The sequence below is a fragment of the Elgaria multicarinata genome, chromosome 15, assembly GCF_023053635.1.
Source record: "Elgaria multicarinata webbii isolate HBS135686 ecotype San Diego chromosome 15, rElgMul1.1.pri, whole genome shotgun sequence".
Taxonomy (NCBI): domain Eukaryota; kingdom Metazoa; phylum Chordata; class Lepidosauria; order Squamata; family Anguidae; genus Elgaria; species Elgaria multicarinata.
In genome coordinates this window covers 11,856,742-11,870,231 of record NC_086185.1, presented here as the reverse complement: position 1 = coordinate 11,870,231, position 13,490 = coordinate 11,856,742, and positions in this window count along the sequence as shown.

Below are 13,490 nucleotides of genomic sequence, written 5' to 3'. Positions count from 1 at the left end.
AGAAAAGTTGGGACTATGGCCTTTCTTAAAGTATTAACTACCTCCAAAATCCAAGTCCCTAAACTCAACCTGGCTGTGTCTATTACCCAAGACGGGCTTGGCTCCAGAAAATAAGTGATCGAAATCAACTCTCCAATCAGTTTGTTCACAACCTGAGCTTTCACAAGCTGAAAAGTATCCATAACAGAACAATAGTCCCATCCATACCTGACTGTTAAAACCATGGCTTCTGAGTTGGTGTAAATGCAAATTATTTTCTCTGCAAAATGTAACACAAACTAACCACAGCAGGCTCCTGAACATTCTGCACTCTGCTCTCCAAGACCTCTAACCAAGAAGATGATCGACCACTTTAAATAGCTCTGCTGGTCAAAATTGTGTGGATGCAATGGTGATAGTAAAGTAAGATTTTGCCATCACTGCCACACCATTAATCTGTAAATGGATGCTTACTTGTGTTTCGTTGTGTTTTCAGCAAGTTTTCTGCCATCTAATTTTAGTTGTTGAGGAGATGACACCTCTTCAGTTTGGTCAATCAGAGCAATCATATCTCTAGACTTGGTCACCTTTCTATTCCAGACAGCAATTAAGGTTTCAACAGAACCAGACCTTCAGGAAACTTTCTTCAGAGATATCGGAAAACCGGCTGAATTCATCATCCTCTGGCAGGTGTATCATCAAATTTAATACCGCATCTTTACAGAGGTTGCGGGCAACCAGAAGGTCCAACTTGATTAGGTAATGATCTTCCCATGAGACCGGAGCCACCAAAGGGTCCCCTGACTCAATTATCCTCCAGTATACCTAAACAGAACACCAAAAAAAGTGTATGCCCTGCCACATCTGGCGACTGATAACGAATGAGTCATTCCATGGTTGTCTTGGACACCATGAAATCCCAAGGACTCTTGACAACACAGCCAAGACTGCCTTTGTCAGCTCTGGCAGAGAAACTCTTGGACAGTAGGGTGGATGGCCATCCAACAGTATCCTTGTCCTGTCTCATATTCCTAGCACCAGTTACAGGCACTCAAAGCTCATGAACTCTGGAATGTGGTACCTGACCATGGGGATAGAATCTTTATGGATCCAAGGTATCTCCCTCTCTGCCCCTCAAGTCATGCTTGGGGCTGCAGCTGATACCCTGGTGGATGTATTTGGGAAAGTTTAACAGCTCCGCCTTGAAGGAGGAGGCTGACAGTAGTGCTAGGAGGGTTTAAATTGTCTTCTCTTGAACCTTCGTTACCTCTACACGCACGAATAGCCCCCATATTCTGGAATGACATGATGCCCAAGCAGCAGGAACACGATATGCCAGTGTCCAGAGAAGGCAAACAATGGTCTCACTACTAGCTCAAACCCTGATATCTCTAGCTGGAGTTCTGAGTAGGAAGGCTGGGAAAGACCATTGTCAATCAGGGCTAGACGGACCAATGGTCTAACTCAGTAAGGCAGCTTCACATATGCATAACAGACCAGTCCCAGGCTGCCTACTGAACTCAATCTTTGTGCTATCAGTTTTATTCGTTTTCTACCTTAGGAGCAAAAGAGTATCCTACGGATGGCCAACTTATGGCCCTCCAGATGTTTGGGACCACAAATCCCATCAGCCCTAGCTGGCATATCAAGTGGCGATGGACCCTGGGAGTTGTAGGCCAAAAGATCTGGAGATCTCTGCCCACCTCTGTTAGCACACTCTAATTGTTGTGTGTTCCTGTTTTGGATTATCATAGTTCAATATCCCACCAGCCTTTAATAGTGGAGGGAATACCTGGTGGTGGTGGTGCGGGATACTACCAATAAAGTTGCACTTCTGCTTCAGAGTTGCCCCATTTTCACAGCATTGAACCCCACAAGTGTTTTGGGGGGAATGCAACTCTTTCTGCAGATAGAACATTCCTTATCATGATGGAGTTGGAGAATGTAGGAGCTTGCTTAAGAAGCTCAGAAGCCTTCTTGTTGACAGTTTGGCTGGGGAGGGCAAGAAAATGCACCTTTCCAATTGTGGTACCTAATAGCGGTGTGCGGTGAACTGATCAGGGAGGGATGACGTCTTTCATCAGACTGGTTACAAATTGCACTGTCAAAATGGGCGCATTGCACTGGCACTTTCCATAGCGAATAGTGAGTGACAGGCACGCATCCTTGAACATGCCTGTGGGACTTGAGTCTGCTTTGGCTGACACGTGTATATGCACGTTGCTTTAAGGTTTAAACTTTAAGTGCTCTCCTGCCTGATGTCCTTTAGAGATGTGCAGGAATCATATTGTTGTTGTTGTTGTTGTTTTAGTTACTCTATTTGTTTTCGTTATTAACTGTTTATTTGCTTTTCATTCATTTTTGTAATGGATTTGAAACTATTTCATTTGTTTCGGTTATTCAGATTCATTTTTGTTTGCCACTGATTTCAGTGGGAGATCCAGCCAGTCTTCTGCTGCCTGCTACTTTGATGTTTTCTTTCCAAAAATCACATGAACTTGCCAGATATCCTGCTACTTCTTCAAGGCCAAGGTAATCCTTCTGTGACCTGTACAGGCTGTTTCAGCAAAGCACAGAACGACCCATTGGATTTTTTTTGCCTACACCTCCCATCAGCCCTAGCCAATGATGAAGGATGATGGGAGTTGTAGGCCAAAGCATGAGAAGGCCCATACGTTGCCCATCACTTCTATAACTGAATTGAATGGTGCTCAGTCATTTGTTTCCAAGGCAAATGCACACACCCTAACTGCAACCTCTGATTCTGTACAGCACCATGTACATTGATGGTGCTATATAAATAAATAATAATAATAATAATAATAATTTTCTTTTTTTAAAGTCACTCTCGCAAGGGTTTGCAAAATGCCTGTGCACAGCATCAGAACAATTCTCACCCTCTGCATCAAGCTGAAGAAGATATTTCCTCCCCCTGTCCCCTGCCGAGAGAATCAGATTTGGATGTCCTTGTGCTGGCAGTTCTGAAACCTATTAATAGTCCCTTTTGACACATATAGAAGAGGAGGCAGGAGGACAACACCTGAATAAGCAGAACGGGGCAAGCAGAGTCACACTGGCAGCAATTAAAGCTTCATCCCACGTGCGTCGAATTATCCCTACAGTGCTAAACTGTCGGCGTTGTTGTTGCTACCAGGCGGCAAGATCCTTTGCATACCAGGAAATGGGTTTAAGGGGTGGGGAATGTAAAAAAATCATAAAAAATCAACAGATGACCCAATCCGATTCAAATTTGGTATGCTTAAAGCTCTCCTTAATATCTATTACTGTGCCAATTTTGATGTCTTTATCTTTCAAGCTTACGCAGATGTAAGCATTTGTTTTAATTTTTCTTCAAATCCTGCTCCTGTACCCCAGTGGCCGCTTGGACGATAACGCTCAAAAACTAGTATCAAAATACGGCGAGTCTTTTGCCTTTATAGCACAATTAAAGCAGGATGCATGGGAGTACTTCACAATAAAAGCAGATTATAAGCTGGAAAACTTCAGAGTCCTTTGCACGCAATTCGCAGTGATGATTGCACAGTATAACGCTGGTGTGATAAAGCTCTTAGTCTTTGTGAAATGTTGCCCCAAGTGAAGGTTATTCAAAGTACTTGATTAGTTTATTGTTCAAGCCCAGGGCCTGTAACAATTCTGCTCCAGTACAAATCGTAAGCCGATATAATATTTCAAAGACAGTAATATCAAACAGAAAACAGCAACGTCCGGCTGCCATTTCCTCCATCCTTGGAACATTTTTTGGGTTGTTTGTATAAAATTATACCAGCTTTCAGCCAACCAAGCAGCTTCCTCCCCTCCCCGATTTGCACAGTGACAGCCATTCAGTTTCTTTTAAAAAGCCAGTTTTAATTTGTCTAGCCCGATATTGGATTTCAGGGGAAAGTGTTTTGAAGCCTTTTCTTGCAGCTTTGTTTAAAAGCAAGCAAGTCAACGAACCAGCCATAGTAGAAGATCTCCAACACAAGTAGCTCCTAAAACATTGTCTTTCTAAGATTGCTGTTTTCCTATAGCACTTTCCCAAGCCCATAGATCCACCAGAATTCCTCTCTTCTCCAACCACAAACAGCTTCTCTTGGCTCTGTGTGAAGGTTTACCTCCATGGTTTTCCTATCTTTCCTCGGCTCCTCTGAAGCCCAAGAATTTTCCTGTCCCTGAGCCCTGTCTGAGATATCCCCCACTTCTAATTGACTCCCCATTTATTTATGTATTTATTTATTGCATGCCTTTACTGACCCATAACAAAAGCTCACTGTGCAGTAAACAAAGATTAAACCATCAAAGATATAGTATGGGGGTGATGTCATCCAGGTGACTGTAAAAAGATCTATAGACCATCTGATCTATAGGGCAACCAGGATGATCAGGGGTCTGGAAACAAAGCCCTGCAAAGAGAGACTGAAAGAATTGGGCATGTTTAGCCTGGAGAAGAGAAGATTGAGGGGAGACATGATAGCACTCTTCAAATACTTAAAAGGTTGTCACACAGAGGAGGGCAAGGATCTCTTCTCGATTCTCCTAGAGTGCAGGACATGGAATAATGGGCTCAAGTTAAAGGAAGCCAGATTCCAGATGGACATCAGGAAAAACTTCCTGACTGTTAGAACAGTACTACAATGGAATCAGTTACCTAGGGAGGTTGAGGGCTTTCCCACACTAGAGGCCTTCAAGAGGCAGCTGGACAACCATCTGTCAGGGATGCTTTAGGGTGGATTCCTGCATTGAGCAGGGGGTTGGACTCCATGGCCTTGTAGGCCCCTTCCAACTCTGCTATTCTATGATTCTATGATGCAGAATCAAAAAGAATCAGACACATGGAGAGAGATGGATTTTGGATAGTGAAGAAGCATTTTAGAGTAGTGGGGGTCTCCCTAGTAAGCTGGGCCGCATACACATCTCAAAAGAAGAGGACAAAAGAGGACCACAATTTGCATTCACAGTTGCAACACTAATTTATAGGTACAGATATGCAAATCCAGGTATCTTGTTGCCTGAGGGGGAGCAGCAAATGACACTCTCCACTAGGGGTGTGCACGGACCCCCCGCTCCGCCCCGCGGGCCGATCCGCCCATACTCCGCTCCTCTTCGCTGCGGAGCTCCGGCTCCGAATCGGAGCTCCGCAGTGGAGGGGAGTGGTGCCAGGTAAGGCCAGGAGAGGAGGGCGGGGGGGGGGGTTACCGGGCCCTGCCACCGTCGCCGCCCGTGCGGCGACGGTGGCAGAGCCCGGTAAGGGACCAAGGGGATGGGGGGCCTTACCTACCTCCGTCCGTGGTCCGTCGGCTTCTTCAATTGAGCCCGCGGTTCAGGCAGGAAGTCTGGGCCGCAAGTGCGGCCTAGACTTCCTGGTTGAACCGCGGGCTCAATTGAAGAAGCTGAGGGACCGCGGACGGAGGCAGGTAAGGGAGAGGAGGGGGGGTTACCAGATCCTGCCGCTGTCGCCGCATGGGTGACAGCGGCAGGGCCCAGTAAACCCCACTTACCTTTCCGGCAGAGCTCCGGATCGAGGCGAAGGATCCGCCTTCACCTCGATCCTCTTCACCACGCTCCGCCGGCCCCCCAATCCTCTTCGCCTCCACCTTAAGGGGAGGCAAAGCACCCCGATCTGCTTCTAATTCGCCAGTCCGATTAGAAGCGGAGCACATCCCTACTCTCCACAGGCACCTGAGCCAGTAAAGCCCACCAGCACTTCTCCGCGTTCCTGGCAGTCAAGATGTAACCACAACAAATCAAAGAACTACAAATCTGCTATCTTTTCATGACATGATCTAATTTGCTGCCTGAGGCAGCTACTTCACTCTGCCTAATGGTAGGGCCCCGTTTAAAGGTCAACACCAACACTTTCAATGTGGCTCCGAAATAGACAGTAAGTCAGTGCAGCTGACAAAGTACTCACATCACATGATCGCATCTGCAAGTCCCAGTTAGTAAATTAGCAGCTCTGTTTTGCTCTAACTGAAGTTTCTGAGCCATCTTCAAAGGTAGCCCCACATGCAATAGGAACATAGCTGCTTTATATTGAGTCAGACCATTGGTACATCTAGTCCAGTATTGTCGACACTGACTGGCAGCAGTGGGTCTTCAGGGTTTCAGGCAGGATTCTTTCCTCACCCTTCTTGGAGAAGCTGGGGATTGAATCTGGGACCTTCTGCATGCAAAACATGTGCTCTATCACACTGAGCTATGGCCCCTCCCAATTCATTGCAGTAATCCCAACTGGGTAGACGGAAGGGTTACCAGAGCATGGATAACTGTTGCCAGACTATCTCTGTCCAGGTAAGGTCACAGCTGGTATACCAGCCAAAGCTGATAAATGGCATTCCTGGCCACCTGCTTCTCAAGTGACAATGACAGATCTAGGAGCAGCCCCAAGCTGGATGTCTGATCTTTCAGAAGGAGCTGGACCTATTCTAGAACAGTATTGGAAGGCTACTAAGAAAAAGGCGGTATGCCTTTTAGAAAATCGTACGATTAGAGACTGGAGATTTTCAAGAATCAAAACTGCGTGATCTAGGGTAGATCTCTAAACCAGATTAGCTACTCCTGAGAAATTGCAAAGTCTTTTTGCTATATCTCTGCTCATCGTCGAATTTCTCTTTATTTCCCCCTTTTTATACTCCCCCTTTTGGTCAGAAGATGGAGCCATCGCCCAGTTTATTCTATCCCTGCTCTATATTTGTAGTGTTGGGATAAGTCATTAGGACAGGAATGGGCGAACTTAAGGCTTGGGTTTGTGTGTGTGTGTGTGTGTGTGTAAATAGGAACCCTATGATCCAACAACAACAAGAGCCAGGTGCAAAATAGTAAGTTGGGGATGAACATCCTTAAAATTCAGGAGCAAAAGACGACAGAATACAGCTTGCCTTAAAAAAAATATATCAATATCAAAACTGAGCAAGAATCTACTCCCTGTTTCCCTCCCAGATTTCTTCAGTTCAGCAGCCTATTTTGGGCAGCTGGGGAAGGTGGCATGTGGAGGAGGGGTCTGTCTTTCTTTCTTTCTTTCTTTCTTTCTTTCTTTCTTTCTTTCTTTCTTGTTATTCGTTTTGTTATCGTTAAACTAGCTGGAGTCAGAAACCAGTTTGGATCTCCTGAAAAATCACTCAGATACCTACCAGTAGATCTCTTGCACTGGAGCAGAATAAATGTAGCATCTGGTTATTCGCTCTGCTTTTTAGTCTAAGAGCTGCTTTAAATGAGTGTTTTTTAAGCACACTCACGGATGTTTGCGGGCCATTCTGATGACACTGTCAGCCTCCTGTGTTTCTTCTGCTCCATTTTCTGGTTTTAGTGCTAAAAAGAAACCTTTGAAAACCTGACTCTTCTGGGATATATCAATATTAGTTGGGTTTTCCTGCCATGTGTAGGCATGGGTGGGCTATAAAATGCCCACTAGACAGTGCTGTCCCTTTCAACTGCATTAAGCTGTACAAGCCATGTGGTTGCTGCTCTCTTCCTCGTGTAAAGTTCCCTGTGGTACCTCCTGCTTAAAACCCAAAAAGTCAGAAGGATCATGAGGCCTCATTGTAATTGCGGAAGAGAAGCAGGAAGCAGAGCCTTGGTAAGGGAATGTGATCCCTCCCATCTGAAGGAGCTTTAAAATTGAACCTTTCAACTTCCCTTCAAAAAGCAAACAGATATTTAAAAGAGCAAAAAAGCACACACACAAAAAGCAAACCAACAGCAGTGATCACTTAAGTTAAGGCTGCAAAAATATGTGCCCAACTCAAAGCAATGAAGCAACATGTTAATTAAAAAGAGTTGTATTTCATTTCCTTTGCAATGTTGTTTAGTAAAGTTTAATAAATCACAGTAAAGAATGCAGTTATAGAGCTCCCCTCCACTCTTTTGAAAGATTAGCTATGGATAGAAGTGTCTACCAAACGCCCAACAAAAAGTGATACAACCTTCCTCTCCGATTAATTAATGCAGAACAATGTGTTAAGTGCTAGAGGCCAAATTAATATTTCAGAATTCATTGCCATTTATTACTTTGCTTCGCTTCCACAAACATATTCTGAGCTTTAGGCAGCTAGATCTTTTAATTCTTTTAAGGTAGTTCAATGGATTATAGAGCAGGTTTTATCAGAAATATATATATATATATATATATATATATATATATATATATATATAATAAATCTCCAAAAGGTAGGTGTGTGTGTGTGTATGTATGTGTGACCTTTGTTGCAATTCTTTCATGAAACACATTTTGAAAATTGCTGATGCACTTCAAGCTGTAAGGCAATTCAAGCATTATTTATCAATTTAAGGAATGTAAACCCTACATTCACACTCACACATACATTTCCAAAAAGGTAGCTTATAAAAAGTTCATAAAAAATAAACAGTAGAACAATAAGAACATATTAAAACAGAAGTGCAGAATAAAACCAGCATAAAACGATATCACTAAAAGGCTTGATAGTTAAAAGCTTGGGGAAACGACATCCTTAGCTTTGATTCCTATATCGCAGTAAAGAATAGGGGTGTGCACGGACCCCCCACTCCGCTTCACTTTAAGATCCGCCATTTTCGGATCGGCCCACTCCACCCCGCCCCCACTCCGCCTGTGCCCACTCCGCTCCGCTCGGAGCTCCGGATCCGGATCGGAGCTCCGGTCCCCCCCCATAGGGGGGGTTACCGGGCCCTGCCGCCATCGCCGCCCATGCGGCGACGGCGGCAGAGCCTGGTAAGGAGGAGGGGGGCCTTACCTGCCTCCGTCCGTGGTCCGTCGCCGTCTTCAATTGAGCCCGTGGTTCCACCAGGAAGTCTGGGCCGCAAGTGCGGCCCAGACTTCCTGCTGGAACCACAGGCTCAATTGGAGACGCTGACGGACCGCGGACGGAGGCAGGTAAGGGAGAGGAGGGTGGGAGGGTTACCGGGCCCTGCCGCCATCGCCGCCCATGCGGCGACGGCGGCAGAGCCCGGTAAGGGACCAAGGGGGAGGGGGCCTTACCTGCCTCTGTCCGCGGTCCGTCACTGTCTTCAATTGAGCCCGTGGTTCCACCAGGAAGTCTGGGCCGCAAGTGCAGCCCAGACTTCCTGCTGGAACCATGGGCTCAATTGGAGACGCTGACGGACCGCAGACGAAGGCAGGTAAGGGAGTGGAGGGCGGGGGGCATTACCGGGCCCTGCTGCCGTCGCCGCATGGGCGACAGCGGCAGGGCCCGGTAAACCCCACTTACCTTTCCGGCGGAGCTCCGGATCGAGGCGAAGGATCCGCCTTCACCTCGATCCTCTTCGCCACGCTCCGCCGGCCCCCCAATCCTCTTCGCCTCCGCCTTAAGGGCAGGCGAAGCCCCCCGCTCCGCTACTGCTTCTCCGGTCCGATTAGAAGCGGAGCACATCCCTAGTAAAGAAGTCACCAGGCAAGTTTTCCTAGGGAATGAATGGACAAAGCTGCAGTGCCATGACAGAAAAAGCACTAAAAGAGTGTAAAAGAATAATGAATGGAAAGATGAATGACAGTAGGGGAGTGCGGTAGAGTGGTGGGTGGAGTTAGTGTGGGTGTCGGTGAGTAGTGTCAGTTGAAAAAGTGGGAAGAGGGCATAAATGTAGATGAAGAGGATATTAGAGAGCTGGAAAAAGTGCAGAAAGGGGCAACTAAAACGATGAAGGTTACATCAACTGGGATTGTTTAGCTTGGAAAAAAGGAGGCTCAGGGGAGACATGATAGAGGTGTACAAAATTATGCCTGGTGTGGAGAATGTGGATGAGGAGATATTTTTCTCCCTTTCTCAGAATACTAGAACCTGGGGTCATCCCATGAAGCTGATTGGTGGGAGATCCAGGACAAATAAAAGGATGGACTTCTTCACACAGCGCTTAGTTAAATTATGGAACTCGCTGTCATGTCTCACCCTACTGCTCCTGTTTTGGGAAAAGGTGTTTCAGGTAATCAATCAGAATCAGATTCAGAACTAGAAGACGCAGCGCCAGACACCAGCCAGCCTGTGCCAGTGGGGGAGGAAGCTCTCACGGGCGATTCCCCAGCTGGGAGTCAGCCTTCTCCAGAGCTTATCTCCTCAAGGCCAAATCCTACACATTCAGTGGGAAGAGAGCTTTCTTCCAGAGGAGAGCATCCCAACAAGCTGGCTGATGCTAGGGTCCGCTGGAAGCTAAAACGCGCAAAGCGGAAGGAAGGCGTAAAAAAGTTGGTCCAACTAGGACTGCGCCAGAAGCTACCTCTGCACCAGGCTCTCTGAAGTTACAGGCGTTTGGGAACAGGCTTCCTATTCTTCTTGAGCGGACAATTGTCTTGCTTAGTTTGCATAGTTTTGCCTAGGGGGAGTTTCCAGGAGTTTTTACTCACTTCAGGTAGAAGAGATGTTTCTTGCTTAATAGAAGCTTTGTGGATTACTTAGCAAGCCTCCCATCAAAAGCCTCCCATCAAAAGCAGAAGTTTTCTGAGAAATACGACACTCACTACCACAAGATGTAGTGATGGCCACCAATTTGGAAGGCTTTAAAAGGGGGTTGGATAAATCCCTGGAGGCAAAGGCTATCGATGGCTACTAACCCTGATGGCTGTGTGCTATCTCCAGTATTCGGGGCAGTAAGCCTGTGGGCCCCAGTTGCTGGGGAACATGGGTGGGAGGGTGCTGTTGCACCAGGTCCTGCTTGTTCATCCCTGGCCAATGGCTGGTTGGCCACTGTGTGAACAGAGTGCTGGACTAGATGGGTCCTTGGTCTGATTCAGCATCAGGGCTCTTCTTATGTTCTTCGATAGAGAAGAGGCATAGATCACTGTTCCATAACCTTGTGCTTTTCAGATGAGTTGAACTGTAACTCAACTCCACGCTGGTTGCGAATAATAGGAGTTGTAACAATGCAACAAATCTGGTGGTACCAGGTTGGAGAGAGCAGGTGTAGGTAAATGACTGGTGGATAGGCTAATATTTGAAAAGGGGAGTCAGTTATGTGGGCTTAGGCTATCAGATAGAATTCTTATTACTTATTTTTATTGGTCAGACAGTCATTTATGTTTATTGCATATATCCATTGGTTCTTACCATTTTACCAGGAAAGAGGCAGTAGCCACACATATGTATATGTAGCCAAACACACACACACACACACACACACACACAGAGGCCTTTGCTAGACCTAAGTGAAAATCCGGGGGAGAGGACGGGAGACCTCATATTATGAATAATGCGAGAGCTCGCCCTCATTTACATGTGAATAGCGACGAGCTCAAAAAGAGAGCCATCACGCGCCCACCATTTTTTTTAAAAAAAAATATTTTAAAGGGCTGGCTTCATGAAAGGATGAGCAGCAAGGTAAGTGGTTTTTTTTAAAAAAAAACCCCCACTTGATTTCCCTGCTCCCCCACCCTAGCCCCGATGGGCGCAGCACAGCTCCTGGCTACGTGTGAGTAATTGCGCGGAGCCGGGAAAAGCCACAGAAATGGGCCACATGCTCATGGTCTTGGGCTCAGCCAGAGACTGCGAGAAAAAGTGGGCCCAAAGTGTAGGGCTTTATCCCGGGGCCAGGGAGGGATGATCCCTCCCTGAGCCCGGGATCCCCCAGGATCTGGATGCACTGGGGCGATCCCGGGGATCAGCCCGGGATAACCCCTGGTCTAGCAAAGGCCAGAGAGAGACAGAGGGAGAGGGAGATTAAAAAGAGATCAGACAAGCCAATTAAATCAATTTAATGTCTTCGTGTATCATATCTTTTAACCATGTCTTTTAGATGGTTAGCCTGAGATCAGGATCTGTGTTGTTTTTTCAGTGATCTGTAAACAGGGGTTATGGATTTTGTAAAATCCATTATCAGTTTTGCAGGTCGTCAGTGCCTTTCATTCCATCATCCACTCACTAATGGAATTTGATTATTTCCAATTTGCCCGAATTTGCATTTTTTTTTAAAAAAAAAATCATCCACGGAATTCTTGTGACTTAGGGCCTTCCTAGATGAGGGTTTAGCCCGATGCGAGGCGTGGGCTCCCTGCTGTGTGTGCAGATGACGCACAGGGGATCCCGGGGTCAGGCCAGGCTAAACCCTCCCTTGACCCGGGATAACCGGATCCGCTTGTGGCCCGGTTTTTCTGCAGCCCTGGGCTGAGCCAAGTCTAGCTGGTTCCATGGCTTGTCCCGGCTGCTCACCTACTCACGAGTAGCTGGGAGAAGCCGCACACTGGGCTCAGTGCTCCATAGGAGCTCTGTGCCCATTGGGCCATTGGCAAGGGAATCATGGGGGGGAGCGATGGGGGCCAGAGGGGGAAGAGTGGACCCGGCAAGAGAGATGGGGGGGAGAGTGGAGCCAGGGTGGGGAGATCGCGGCCAGGGTGGTGGTGGAGGGGGCATCAGACATGGCGAGTGGGGGGGCAAGCAAGCAGGTGAGCAAGCAGGCGAGGGGGGGCAAGCAGGGGGCATCAGACATTGGGGGGAATCAGGGCAGGGGGGAGCGGGGAACACTTTTTTTAAAAAAGATCTACCTTTTCGTTGGTGCGCTCTTGCGCACATGTCCCCTTTAACTTTTTTTTAAAAAATGGAGGACGCGACGGGGCTTTCCTTTCCCCGTCGCGTCTGACGTCTGGATAGGGGCGACGGCCCGTGCTAATTGTAGCACGGGCTCACCGCGCCTGAAGGCCAGATTCAAAGGTAGGTCTAGCAAGGCCCTTTGGAAAACTGGTCTGCTGCTGAATTCATGCGCCAGATTTATAGAAATGCAAACTTATGTGATTCATTTACAGATCTCTCCGGTCGCCCTATCTGTAGGCTACTCTGGGAGGCTTTTGGGCTGAAGAGAGGGATAAAATAATGCTTTAAATAAAGAAAGAAAGGAACCAGCACATGAACATGGGAAGTTGCCTGATTTGTCTGTCAAACCTATCCACTCCAACCTTCCCCAACCTGGTGCCCTTCAGATGTTTGGACTACAACTCCCAGCATTGCTGACCGTTGGCTGGGGCTGACAGGAGCTGAAGTCCAAAAGATCTGGAGAGCATCAGGTTGAGACGGAGAATCTCCGGTGTCTCCGGCTGAGAAGGAGCTGCCCAATTACCTGTTACTGGGTCCTATCACCTGGCGATGGTGGAGGGATCCATCCCTGAAGTCTTGAATAAGTGCTCTACCACTGAGTGATCATTCTTTGCCAATTGCGGTAATTCCAAAACAATCAGGCCAGGTCTTTGAGTTGCTAATCATAGGTTGTTGGCGATGTTTTATTTGCTAGCTTTTAATAAAAAGAAGAGCTGTTCCTTCGAAACAGCTGCTGCTTGAAGAATCCCCAGAGGAGAGAAGTGATGTGGTGGAACTGGAAAAATCGTCCTTGCTTTCTTTTTAACTAAATGAATTTATGAACCCATTTTGCTCCAGGCTGGAAAGAGAGAGAGAGAGAAGGCATGAGGGTGGGATGAATAACAATGACAAATAAATAAAAATGCATGAAGAAAAATATTCCAATTTTGCCACTGTATACAAATGCCTAATTATGCAATTAATCAAATGTGAAGGTCAGTGTTTATTTAATACTCAATGTGCCCA